Source organism: Scyliorhinus torazame, chromosome 5 (genome assembly GCF_047496885.1).
Source record: "Scyliorhinus torazame isolate Kashiwa2021f chromosome 5, sScyTor2.1, whole genome shotgun sequence".
Taxonomy (NCBI): domain Eukaryota; kingdom Metazoa; phylum Chordata; class Chondrichthyes; order Carcharhiniformes; family Scyliorhinidae; genus Scyliorhinus; species Scyliorhinus torazame.
In genome coordinates this window covers 200665773-200679202 of record NC_092711.1, presented here as the reverse complement: position 1 = coordinate 200679202, position 13430 = coordinate 200665773, and the positions used below count along the sequence as shown (strand labels likewise).

General features: G+C 49.3%; 1 protein-coding gene across 5 annotated transcripts in view; it reads right to left on the bottom strand.

The window, feature by feature from the left end:
* LOC140420877 (interferon-inducible GTPase 5-like) overlaps positions 1–13430 on the bottom strand; it is a 52918-nt gene that overhangs the window by 26839 nt on the left and 12649 nt on the right. Inside the window, exon 3 of one of the 5 annotated variants that reach the window (XM_072504981.1) lies at positions 7739–7889. The exons of the other annotated variants lie outside the window; for them this stretch is intronic. The gene's annotated coding sequence lies outside the window, so the exon portion shown is untranslated. The remainder of the gene's footprint in view (positions 1–7738; positions 7890–13430) is intronic. 5 annotated transcript variants of the gene reach the window in all.

Genomic DNA, 13430 nt, shown 5'->3' with positions numbered 1-13430 from the left:
TCATGGATCAGAAGTGGTCTGAAAAGGAGAGAACGTTGGTCGAAGACGGGATTGGAGTCTGCAGCACAGGAGAATATGGCGGAGGGTCAGGGACCAAAACTGCCGGCCCAGTGGTCAATGGAGCAGCTGGTGGTCTTTCGTCAGGAGAAATTCGCTCAGCAAAGAATGGAATACCTGGACCCAATTATGATGGGGATTAATCATGTGGAACAGAGACTGGAATCCCAGGGCCAGGTGATCCAGAAGGTGGAAGAGGCGGTGGCTGAGCACGAGGACCAGCTAGCTGCGATGGCGGTGGAGATAGGGCTGATGAAGGACCACCAGAAGAGGCTGCAAGAGAAAGTGGAGTATTTGGAGAACAGATCGCAAAGGCAGAACCTGATGATTGTTGGCCTGCCAGAGGGCAGCGAGGGATCGGACACAGGTGCATATGTGGCACGTATGTTCGAGAAGCTGCTGGGGGAAGGTGCGTTTGCTCAGCCCTTGGAGGTGGACAAGACACACAGGACGCTTATGAAGAAGCCGCTGAGGAATGAGCCACCGAGGGCAATGGTGTTACGAATGCACCGGTTCCTGGACAAGGAACAGATCTTGAGGTGGGCCAGGCAGACGAGGAGCTGTTTATGGGAAGGCGACAATCTGCGTATCTACCAGGACTTGGGTGCGGAACTGGCCAAATGAAGGGCGAGTTTTAACAGGGTGAAATCGGCCCTCTTTAAGACAGGGGTGGTTTGGTGTGCTGTACCCAGCACGTCTGTGGGTCACTTATGAGGGCCAGGAACTTTACATCGGATCACCAGATGAGGCGATGAACTTTATAAAAAACAGGGAACTGGCAGGTGATGGAGGACATTGAACTTGGGGGCGAGTAGATGTGTTTTTGATCTGCTGCTAAATTTCTCTTTTTTTCTTCTGGTTTTGTATGTATTGTTTTGTAGTAAGTTTGGGACCGTTGCTCCGTATTGTTTGCGGGTTACATTTGTTCTTAATGGGGGATAGTGGGTGGAATTTTCTTTTTTGATTTTGCTGGGGACTGTGATGTTTGCATATGTATGTTCGAGCGGAGGGGAGGGAGATCAGTGGAGGGTAGCTTGCTTAGCGCCATGGGCGGGGGTTACCAGGCTAGCTGGGCGGACTTGCTCACGGAAGCGCAGTGGGGGGGGGCGAGCAGGTGATAATCTTGTTGAGGGGGGTTGGGATTGTTATTTTGTTATGGGGGTGGGAGGGGGCATTGATCTTCTGACAGGAGTGGGGCTGGTGCTTGGAGACAGACTGGGGGTCGATGACGGTGGGCGCCCGAGGGCGGAACTGAAGAGGCGTGGGACGCGGGCTGAAGGCTGGCCTAAGAAGAGTTATGGTTGATCGGCAGGTGGGGGGGGCAGGGGGATGCCCACATGGGGCTGATCACATGGAGATCACGTTAGAGGGTTGAATGGGCCGGTCAAAAGGGCTCGCATGTTTGCGCATTTGAAGAGCTTAAAGGCAGACGTGGCAATGCTACAGGAGACACACCTGAGGGTGGTGGATCAGACTAGGCTGAGGAAGGGGTGGATTCGGCGGGGCTACACTCTAAAACTAGGTTGGTGGCGATTCTGTTCAATTTGAGGTCGGGAGCATAGTGCCGGGCTCGGGGGGTAGGTACGTTATGGTAAGTGGGAAGTTGGAGAGGATGCCGGTGGTATTGGTGAATAACTATGCACCAAATTGGGATGACACGGAGTTTATGAGATGGGTGTTAGAGAAGATCCTGGACCTGGACTCGCATAGGCTGATCATGGGGGGGGGGCTTTAATGCGGTTATAGATCCGAAGTTGGAACGGTCAAGTTCGAGATCAGGGAGGGTGCCAGCTGTGGCGATGGAACTAAAAGGGTTTATGGAGCAGATGGGAGGGGTAGATCCATGGAGGTTTGGACGGCCAAGATCGAAGGAGTTTTCGTTTTTCTCCCATGTTCACAAAGTGTACTCCCGGATCGATTTTTACGTTTTGGACAGGGCTTTCCTGGTGGGGGTGGTCGATGTCGTGTATTTGCCGATTGTATGTTGGACCATGCCCTACACTGGGTGGATTTACGGGTGAGCAAGGAGGGGGGGGGGGATCACACTGAAGATGAGATGTCGGGCTGTTAGAGGATGAGGAGGTGTGCGGGCGGTGAGGGAGGCCATCCAGAATTATGCAGAGATAAATGACACAGGGGAGGTTCTGGCAGCAACGGTATGGGAGGCACTGAAGGCAGTGGTTAGGGGGTACTGATTTTGGTGCGGGCTCACAGGGAAAAGGTGGAGCGGGCAGAGATGGATCGGCTGGTTAGGGAGATACTCTGGTGGACAGAAGGTACTCGGAAGACCCGGAGGCGGGCTGTTGAAGTTACGGCAGAAGCTTCAGATGGCGTTTGGTCCATCAGGGAAGGGGGAAGGTGGTGGGGCAGCTGAGGAAGGCGAGTCGGGCACTGTGTGAATATGGGGAGAAGGCCAGTGGGATGTTAGCATAGCAGCTCAGGAAACGGGAGGCGGCCAGGGAGATAGGAAGAGTGAAGGCTAGAGGGGGGGAACATGGTCTTGGACCCAGCGGGGTGAACGGGGTGTTCAAGGAATTTTACAGTCGGCTGTATGAGTCGGAGCCCCCAGCTGGGATAGAGGGGATGAGGCAATTCGTGGAGGGTTTGGAGTTTCCGAAGGTGGAGGAAGGGTTGGTGGAGGGGCCGTAGCCCTGATTGGGATTGTGGAAGTAGTTGAGGGATTGGAGGCCTTTCAGTCAGGCAAGGCCCGGGGCCGGAAGGATACCCAGTGGAATTTTACAAGTGGTTTTCTGGGATGTTGGGCCCGCTGCTGGTGAGTGCATTTAATGAGGCTAGGGAGATGCCTGATTGCTGGCCAAGATTTTGGCCATGAGAATAGAGGATTGTGTTCCGGGGCTGATAGGGGAGGACCAGCCGGGATTTGTCACAGGAAGGCAGCTGACGGCCAACGATAGAAGGCTCTTGAATGTCATCATGATGCTCTCCGAGGGGAAGGAGGTGGAGGTGGTGGTTGCTGTGGACGTGGAGAAGGCCTTCGACCGGGTGGAGTGGAAGTATTTGTGGGAGGACCTGGGGCGGTTTGGGTTTGGTCGGGGTTTTGTAGACTGGGTCCAGTTGCTGCACCGGTGGCAAGTGTGCAGACGAACCGAGTGAGCTTGGAATATTTTAAACTTAGCCGGGGACGAGGCAGAGATGTCCACTCTCCTCACTGTTGTTTGCCTTGGCTATAGAGCCATTGCCGATGGCGCTGAGAGCGTCAAAGGACTGGAAGGGGCTAGTCCAGTGTGGGGGATGAAACACAGGGTATCGTTGTATGCAGACGGCCTAATCTTGTATATTTATGACCCATTAGGGGGATGGGAGAGATTATGCGGATCTTGGGGGAATTTGGCCAGTTCTCGGGGTATAAATTGAACATGGGTAAGGGAGAGATTTTTGTGATCCAGGCGAGGGGGCAGGAGAGGTGGCCGGGGGAGCTGCCGTTTAAAGTGGTGGGAGGGAGTTTTTGATACTTGGGAATTCAGGTGGCACGGAGATGGGAGCAGTTACATAAATTAAATCTGATTCGGTTAGTTGAGCAAATGAAGGAGGACTTTCGGAGGTGGGACATGCTCCCGCTGTCACTGTGGGGAGGGTGTAGACTGTAAAGATGATGGTTCTGCCGAGATTTATGTTTGTCTTCCAGTGTCTCCCTATTTTTATCCCAAAGGCCTTTTTGAAGTGGGTTAATGCGATGCTTTCTGGGTTTGTCTGGGTGGGTAAAACCCAGCGAGTAAGAAAAGTGCTGTTGGAGCGGAGCCGAGGAGGGGGGTTGGCCTTATCAAACTTTAGGAATTACTACTGGCTGGCAAATATAGCCATGATCAGGAAGTGGGTAGTGGGGGAGGGGTCAGTGTGGAGCGGGTGGAGGCGGCGTCTTGTAGGGGCACAAGTTTAGGAGCACTGGTAATGGTACCTCTGCCGTACTCGCCAGCTCGGTTCTCCCGGTGGTGGTGGCAGATCTGAGAGTCTGGGGGCAGTGGCGGAAGCATATGGGAGTGGAGGGAGCCTCGGTATGGGCTCCAATTTGTGGTAATCACCGTTTTGTGCCGGGGAGGTTGGATGGAGGGTTTCGGAAGTGGCATAGAGCAGGGATTGAGAGGCTGGGGGATTTGTTTATCGATGGGAGTTTTCCTTGTTTGGAGGATTTGGAGGAAGAGTTTTAATTGCCGGGCGGGAATGGTTTCTGCTATCTTCAGGTGAGGGACTTTGTATGAAGGCAGTTTTTGACCTTTCCGCTTCTACCGTGCCAGGGGATACAGGTCAAAGTAGTTCCAAAAACGGGAGTGGGGGAAGGGTAGGTCTTGGATATTTACAAAGAGTTCATGGAGTGGGAGGGAACCCAGATCGGGGAGGTAAAGCGCAAGTGGGAAGATGAGCTGGGTAAGGAGCTAGAGGCAGGTCTGTGGGAGGATGCTCTGAGCAATTCAACACGTCCTCATCATGTGCCAGGCTCAGCCTGATACAATTCAAGGTGGTACACCGGGCACACATGACAGTGGCCCGGATGAGCAGGTTTTTTGGGGTAGAGGACAGGTGTGTGAGGTGTGCGGGAGGGCCCACAAACCATGTCCACATGTTTTGGGCATGTCCGAAGCTCAGGGGATTCTGGCACGGATTTGCTGATGTCATGTCCACAGTGCTAAAAACAAGGGTGGCCCCGAGTCCAGAGGTGGTGATTTTTAGAGTGTCAGAAGACCCGGGAGTCCAGGGGGCGAAAGAGGCTGATGTTTTGGCCTTTGCCTCCTTGGTAGCCCGGAGACAGATCCTGTTACCCTGGAGGGACTTGGAGCCCCCGAAATTGGGGGTATGGGTTAGCGACATAGCTGGGTTTCTCAGGCTTGGGAAAATTACATCCTCTGCCACCTCATCCCAGGCTTCATGCATCACATGGGATGGAAGTCTTCTGCCAACCCTGGGGAGTAGGTTGGCCCTCCTCTCCCCCACTGCATCCAACATCTTCCCAATATCCGATCAAGGAAGCATGGTGCCGATCTTCGTCCAAGCTTCTTCTTGGCTGAAATGAGGCTCAGTGCTGCAGGGGGCATTTAAATGCTGCACTCGCTTGTCAAGGGCTAACAGCTGATCCCCAACTCCAGTGAATCACGTGCCTGGGAGTTGGAAATTCAGCATGAGTGATATGTGTGGAAAGCTGGCTCATTTCCATAGGATGATGTGGGCTTATTCAGTGCTCCCAGCGGAAATGGGAAACATTTTAGTTTTCCCACTGGTAGCAACACTTAGAATAAAATCAGGAGAATTGCATCTGTAATTTCATATAATCTATGTTTGTATTGTTGAGTTTTAGAAATAAGGTATAGATTTCAATGAGTTCACTTTAGTGTTTCTGTGTAAGAATATGTTAAAACTTTACTTAGATTCATGTTGAGGAAAGGTGTTTGCATGTATGGGTGTTTTGATCTAATTTCAAATTGTGTTGGAGAGTTTATGACCTAAAAAGCAAAAAGAGATTAGAAATGGAATGAGCTGTTGCTCAGCAACTGGGGCTTCCTTTATGTTCGAAAGCACGTCTGAGTTTAGGGGTATGATTCAGCGGCCTTGTTGTGCCTGACTTGGTGTCGGGATTGTCATGTTCTTTAGACTGGCTGAAATGAATGATGCACTACAGAACATCTAGTTCTTGACTAGTTAAAATAATTTATTATGAAACAACTGTGTGGTAAAGATAACTAGAATAAATATAAAACAAACTAGTCACACTAACTAATTATTCTAGAGCTACTGCAAAATGCGTCGATCCACCAACACGATTTACACTACCACCTGGTGGTCGGAGGGCAGGTACAATATTCTACACAGGATTGCTTATGCATATCACCACCATTGGAAATGTAGTTATTTACATTCATTTGATAATTTTTACAATTTAATAGGATATGCATAAATATTTACATCTTTAAATTATCATAGATTATCATAGAATTTACAGTGCAGAAGGAGGCCATTCAGCCCATCGAGTCTGCACCGGCTCTTGGAAAGAGCACCCTATCCCCATAACCCAGTAACCCCACCCAACACTGAGGGCAATTTATCATGGCCAATCCACCTAACCTTCACATCTTTGGACTGTGGGAGGAAACCGGAGCACCCGGAGGAAACCCACGCACACACGGGGAGGATGTGCAGACTCCGCACAGACAGTGACCCAAGCCGGAATCGAACCTGGGACCCTGGAGCTGTGAAGCAATTGTGCTATCCACAATGCTACCGTGCTGCCCCATTATATACAGTCTGTCACAAATTCAGTCTCTCAGGTTTAGGTTGTAGCATTGTTTATCTTTTGTTTATCTTCTGAGTGGCTGCTGAACTTGTGAAGTTACTTCATGTTCCTTTGTAGTTGTGGATGCTGCTTGTTGTTCTTCTTGTATTGTTGTGTCTGTGTCTTGTTGCTGTGTCTCTGTATGCTGGACTGTATCTTCTGCAGTTTTCTTGGGACTACTAACCACTTCTTCTTGCGGTTGTATCACAAAAGGTTGCTGAACCTTCAGCAGAGCTCTTCTGTTTCTCCTAAAGACAACACCTTCATTCATGATGATGAGATACGAGTTTGGACCTGCTTGTCGCTGTACCTTCATATACTTAGACCATCCATTCCCTTTGGAATCTTCCAATCTGACTGTGTCATCTGGCTGCAATGGGTGGAGTCTTCTCACTGATCTATCGTAAAATCCCTTTTGCCTCCTTTTTGTGAGATCAGTTGCCTCTCTATGGTTGACTGGTTCTCGAGGAATACAGGGCAAGGTCGTTGTCAGTTGCCTGTTCATCAGCAACTGAGCTGGAAAAACCCCATTGATTAATAGTACAGAACGATATCTTAGGAGCGTGAGATAAGTGTCATCTCGGCTATCTAAGGCTTTTTTCAGGAGCTGGTTAATGGTATGAACGCCCTTCTTATCCTTCCCATTCGACTGAGGGTACAGAGGACTCAAGGTAACGTGTTTGAAGTTATACTGTCATGCAAATTCTGTCCACTCATAAATGTCGAACAGGGACCATTGTCTCTCATTACTATATTCGCTATCCCTTGGTGCGCAAAACTCCATTTAACATTCTTCATGACACATCTGGCCATGGAATTCGCCAGCTGTGCTCCTTCTGGATAATTGCAAGGTAGTTAATGACCAGAAGGTATTCCTTTCCATTCAAGTAAAAGAGATCCATGCCGACCTTCTGCCACAGAGTTGTGACAATCTCACCCATCGGCTCTTTGCTTTGTTTGCGTTTAAGTTTTGACAGGTTTTGCAGTTATCTACCGTCATAGCAATGTCGTGGTTTATCCCTGGCCAGTAAACGGCATCCCTGGCTCTACGCTTGCACTTTACTAATCCCAAGTGCCCTTTGTCATGATATTCAAACACACACATCATGATAGACACACCAACAGACAAATCAGAACACACAACACCACAACCAATGACAGAAAGATATAAAAGCACAGACACGACCCCTGGTGGTCAGTAAGAGCTGCAGAGGAGAACCAGGACACAGCAATTGCCGGGGACACTCAGGGAGACAGCACGTGCAGAGTATCCAGAACGAACTGTATTATAAGAGTTATAATAAAATAGAGTTGTACCACATACAACTGTGTTGGCTCATCTGTGCACCAGAGCACCCAACACCACATGGTACAGGAGTGGATCGATACCTGCCGGCATACCTCAGTGTACACAGACAACCAGCAGTGCCCAGGCATGATGCACGAGCTCCCGGTTCCGCAGGCGCTCCAGTGCGACGGCGACCTCCACGAAAACTGGCGGCGATTCCGGCAAATGTTCGAGTTGTTCCTGGCGGCAGCTGAACTCCAAGACCTGGATGATAAAGAAAAAATTGAATTTCTCCTCATCGTCGCCGGTGCAAGGGCAAGAGCAATGTTCAGAAGGTTCAGGTTCTTCAGGAGGCAGCAAAGGCACGATTACCAGGCAGTCATGGGCAAATTCGCCAAGTACTGTGAAGAATACGCAATCCAATGGGGACTTAAAGGTAAGAAAAGCTGCAGTACTCACCTCGTGGCTGGGATCCCGGAGCCCGAAATCCCGGGCCTGAGAAAAGGCTGGGTCGAGGTCGGCGGCCATCTTGCTAAAGGTATAACGCTAGCACAGTTGCACGAGAAGTGCGCAGAACCGGAAGTTTCGTTTGCGCATGCGCAATATGGTGCGCATGCGCAGTTAAGAAAATGGCCATCGGTAAAGGAACAGCGATCTGAGCATACGCAGTCGCTTCCTACGTGCTACATACCGAGCGTCAGGATGTCAGAGGCCCAAGACTGGATCAATTTAAAAAGGAAATGTCCCAAATCCAATTTAAAAGGGAAACGTCCCAAATCGAAAATACAAAAATCTGTTAAAGCTGTAAAACAACCTTCCTTCACCTGGAATGACAGCACAGTGCCGCAAATTGACCCAGGAGATGAATTTAACCTCCGAAGAACCCTCCGACAAGCAGTTACCTACGCACAAGCCGATGATTCCGACCTTGAATACTTCGATGACGATTTTTACAGTGTTTCCGGACCTCGCGAGCCCAATGATAGCTCCGTGGTCCTATATGACTATGACTCGGACGAACCTTTCGTGTTGCACATTGGCGGCCCCCATATTGAATCCGACGCAGATGCGGATTCATTTTTCGGATTTGAGGATCTTCAACCCAGCAGATATGACGTTCCAACTTATCAGTACCGGATGATGCTGCAGCCTGACATTACCAGACAGGGAGCGGTGCAAGCACACGGAGAGTGCCCTGCTGCCACACAGAGCGTGATCCACGTCCCGCTCAACGTTCCCGACTCTATGAAAGAAGACATGCAAGACTCCAGAGTGCAGTCCTCGCATGAACCAGAAGTGACTCCAGTGTCACAAGCTTCCACAGCAAGCTCGTGGACAGCCTCCACGATAGAAGCAACGCAAGACTCCAGAGCGCAGTCCTTGCACGAACAAGAAGTGACTCCAGTGTCACAAGTCTCCACAGAGAGCTCGTGGGCAGCCTCCACGATAGAAGCAACGCAAGACTCCAGAGCGCAGTCCTTGCACGAACAAGAAGTGACTCCAATGTCACAAGCCTCCACAGAGAGCTCGTGGACGGACTCCACGATGGAAGGAACGCCAGACTCCAGAGCGCAGTCCTTGCAGGAACAAGACCATGAGGGTCTAGCAACCTCTCCTGACCAACCAGCGGCAGACGATGCAAGTCTGCCATGCTCCCGTGAACAGCAAGAAGACTATAACAGCCTACCATGCTCCACTACACAGCAGCATGACCATGACGGTCTCTCATGCTACAATAAAGGGCACAGCGCTGAAGACTGTTCAAGCCCGACTGAAGACAAGCCAAAGGAATCGCCTCGTCCAAGCCCGAAGAAAAAAGGTTTATGCGCTGACCTTCAGGATCATTGTAGCCGAACAGAGATTAATAATGCAGCACGGCCACAGAAGGATGCTGAGGATTTGCTAACGAAATTAATTGTATGTTTAACTTGCAAGGAGCAGACTGAGAATTGCCAGTGTTTTAGTACGGATCGAAAAAATGGACAAGACATTGATCCTCAGGTAATGGAAATAACACAACCTGAATCATATCTACAGCAGGGACAAATGTCTCCCTTCAACACAATGCCGCAAAATCCCAACTTCGGAGACCAGCAGTTAGTCAGTAATGACTCTTCAAACCTGGAGGGGAACATTAATTGCATTGAACCTATACACACTCCACTGATTATTGAGCAGAACATTGCAGCAAGAATCCTGAGGACACCGACATCGAGTAGCCAGATAACGAATTTAACACCCACAGCAGTTTCAAGTGAACCAAGTGTGCTCTCCACTAATGATGAAGATGCAGATAAGGTCGACCCGATTATCCATTGTACCACACTAACCCCAGTGATTAAGCAGTTATGTATGGGGAGTATAATGTGGGCAATTGAGAACAGTAAAAGAGAGACTGTGACCATGCCAGTCCCAGCAAAATCAGACCCAGAGACCATGAAGGCATGTACATCAAACAAAGTTACATATGAGGTACCTGAGAAGAAAAGTGAAACGGAATGTTCTTTGGAAAATGGTACAATGTCGATAGAAACAGTGGATACGATATTCGAGACCATACATATGGGAGAATTTGGGGGTAATAAACAAGGTTCTGCAATGTCTGGGGGAAGATTTAGAGTTCCAAAGAAGAAAAGCCCAAATGAAGGACAATGGCAAGACAATGACAGTCCACCGACATGGTGTGCACCACCAGATGAAAACTCTGACAATTTACCCAACCCTAGTGAACAGCAAGCTGCTAATGACGATCTATCCACGGGATGTGAGACGAGTGACGACAGCATCCCACTTCCCATGCAAAAGGTGCAAGGTGACAGACCTCGCCTAGTGCGTACCGAGGCACTCAACGATCACGGTGGGACCACTGACGACTGCGGTGGCGGCGCACCGCTTCCACCCTCGATGGCTCGAGCCTCTCCACTGGTTGGTGCATTCCTGCATGTTCCGACTCCAGAAGTGCAGCTTCAGGGAATCTCGGCTGCCTCCAGTGAACCTGTTGGGACTCCGGACGGGGGGCATCGACGGAAGGCAGACCGGACTCCAGATGGGGAGCAGCCAAGCGCCGAATCTGATCTGCGCACGCCAGACCTTGCTCCGGACGGGCGGTGTCGCGGCCTCGGTGATGGCACGCTCAGGGTGACGGCAGATGCCACGGCGACAGGGAATGGATCGCGTGGCAGTCCCACTGGGTCGGCAGTGGCAACCAGCACCGGCGGTCCAAGATGGACACACCAATTCGCGCCATCGCCAGACGTTGATGCGAGCAACAATTCTCTCTCCAAGGCGACATGCTTCGACGTTTCTCTGCGGAGTCGCCCTTCCGGCACAGCAGAAGGCCGGAACCAGCGTACACGGTCTTGGCCAACTTCCACATCTGGCACAGTCATCGCCTTGCATGATATTAGTGATGGTGCTACTTCGATGGCAACGACCCATCGGCTACAAGATGCCGTCCACCACAAACATAAAAAGAAAACAGACTCCACCTTGTTCCTGACATGCAGGGCGGATGGATTGGTGCGTAGGCGCAATCAGCGAGCTTTGTGCCGCCTTCCACGCTCGCAACTGCACCGTACGCACACGCCGGATCCTCCACTGGTTCCCAAGGATGACTTCGTGGAGATGCCACGGATCATGCCCCTTCCATCGCCACCAGAACCAAACCACAGCCAGGGCACCACTAACAAAGATGTTGAATGTTATATTTGCAAGAATGAAAAAAACCAAGCACTGCATGAAGTACAACAAATGGTGAAGTAGAGACTTCGGCAACAGCATCACCTCCAACAGTCCAAGGTGAACCAGTGTGACCCCAAATCTCCACAGCTGAACCGGCTTGAGGACCAGCCCATTCTTGAGGCGGTCACCCATTAGACTGGACTTATAACGCTGTTTATACGTTCAAAAAGTCAAACACTTCTGTATTATAACCTGTTGTTGTTTATTGTTCCAGACATCGTCTGACCGGACCAATGTTCAAGTTTTTTTTTCTCTCGCATCCAAGTTTTGTTATGGTACAACCTTGTTAGTGTGACGCACCCGACATCGCCCCATGTAAATAGTTACGTCATAAACACACGCTGTACACAACACAAACGCACACTCTTAGATGCACTCACGACACAATTATATTTATAACCACGTAGGCACTTGTCTTTGTAAAAAGGGGGGATGTCATGATATTCAAACACACACATCATGATAGACACACCAACAGACAAATCAGAACACACAACACCACAACCAATGACAGAAAGATATAAAAGCACAGACACGACCCCTGGTGGTCAGTAAGAGCTGCAGAGGAGAACCAGGACACAGCTATTGCCGGGGACACTCAGGGAGACAGCACGTGCAGAGTATCCAGAACGAACTGTATTATAAGAGTTATAATAAAATAGAGTTGTACCACATACAACTGTGTTGGCTCATCTGTGCACCAGAGCACCCAACACCACACCCTTCATGGAGTTTTGTTAGGATCATTGACCTTCATGATTGTGGAATCACAATTCTTTGTTTTCGCAGCAAAAATCCATTTGCATCACTTAACTCTGCTCTTACATTATAAAAACTGGAGCAGGAACCGTTAGGCCATCCCTCATGGAGATATGTTCTCATCTTTTGCAAGACTGTGTCTTTGGTGGTTTCTGATTTTGATTTGTTGTCAGATACTGGCAGAGACTCAGTGACGAGGTTCACATAGACCTGCACGTCCTCATCCAACTGCAGTAGGACAGCTCCCAAGCCATCCTTTGATTTGTTCGTCAAAATTTTCGTATTTTTCGCTGTGTCGATAAACGTCAGGATTGGCGCTGTTGTCAATGATACTTGCAATGCTTGCCATTCCTGTTCATGGCTAGTAGACCATTGAAATATTGCGTCTTTCATGATAGTTTCTGTGAGGTGTGCAGTTTTAGCTGCAAGATTGGGAATGAATTTCCCAACAAAATTTACCATCCCTAACATTCGTAATATACCTTTATTTTATCTTGATCAGGTTGAACGCCTTGTGCGGAGAGCTTGTCTCCCAGGAAAGTGACGCTGTCCATACCGATTTGACATTTCATACTGTTCAACTTCAAGCCATTCTTTTTAATGCTCTTCAGGACTCTGAGAAGCCTTTGTCAGGTTCTTCCTGTGTTGACCCCATATGATTATGGCATCCACATAAACTCGGACTCCTGGAATCCTTTCCACTATGTGCTCCATGGCATGATGAAAAGTTTCTGAAGCAGAAATTATGCCAAATGGCATCCTTAAGAAGCAATATCTTCCAAAGGATGTGTTGGAACATACATAACTTCATGCTTTCTTTATCTAATTTAAGTTGCCAGAAGCCTTGTGACGCGTCTAACTTACTGAAACATGTTGCTCCTACCATCTCACATGTTATTTCTTCCCTTTTCGGTATCGGATAATGCTCTCTTTTAATGTTGAGGTGCAGATCTTTAGGGCCCGTACAGATTTGTAGGCCTCCATTGCGCTTCTTGACACAAACCATAGTTTACCCAGTCTGTAGATTCTTCTATGTGTTTAATTATGCCTAAAGCTGCCATCCTCTCTATCTCAGCCTTTAATTTGTCTCTCAATGGAGCTGATACATGTCTCAGTGCGTGAATCACTGGCTTCGCGTTGGATTTTGTACGTGTAAGATTAAGTGCCAAAGCCTTGAAATATCTCAGGAAATTCCTTCAGGATAGAATCTACCGATGCATGTTATCTGGTTGCAGCGTTGTCTGCACTGTAAACACATTTAACTAGCTGAAGTTCCTCACATGATTCTACTTCTAGCAGAGATTC